Genomic DNA, 627 nt, shown 5'->3' on the forward strand with positions numbered 1-627 from the left:
AGGAAGGGAGGTAGATGTTGCCTGATACTTCTCCGACCTTCATACACACAGCCTTGTGTGCACCCCCCCCCCCAATCTTGACAAATACCCACAGCAGCACAGTAAATGGAACTTTGGAGAGACACCATCACATTTCCTTTTCCTCCATGGACTCAGTGTGTATTTAAATAAGCTGATGGCAAAAATGAATAGAATGTTTTTGGAATCATATTGGCTGGCATTTGTTGGTACAATTCTGTACAAGAGCTAAGTATTTCCTTTTTTTTTTTCTTTTGAGACAGGGTTTCTCTGTGTTGCTTTGGAGCCTGTCCTGGAACTAGCTCTTGTAGACCAGGCTGGTCTCGAACTCACAGAGATCCACCTGCCTCTGCCTCCCAAGTGCTGTTTCCTTGAGATATTGTTTCTTGACCATCCTTTACCTTGACTTGAGAAGTCTGGGACTCCTATAGACAACACAGAGCTAGGGCAAGAACTTAGTAAAGTATTTGTGAGGATTTGAGTCAGATGCCCAGAACCCAGGGGCAGGGGAAGACAAGCATGGTGGCGGCATTGGGGAAGCAAAGACGCTCTGGACAGCTGGCCTAGCCTAGGTGAGTTTAAGTCACTGGGAGAACTTACCTATATACC

Source organism: Microtus ochrogaster, chromosome 1, assembly GCF_000317375.1.
Source record: "Microtus ochrogaster isolate Prairie Vole_2 chromosome 1, MicOch1.0, whole genome shotgun sequence".
Taxonomy (NCBI): Eukaryota; Metazoa; Chordata; class Mammalia; order Rodentia; family Cricetidae; genus Microtus; species Microtus ochrogaster.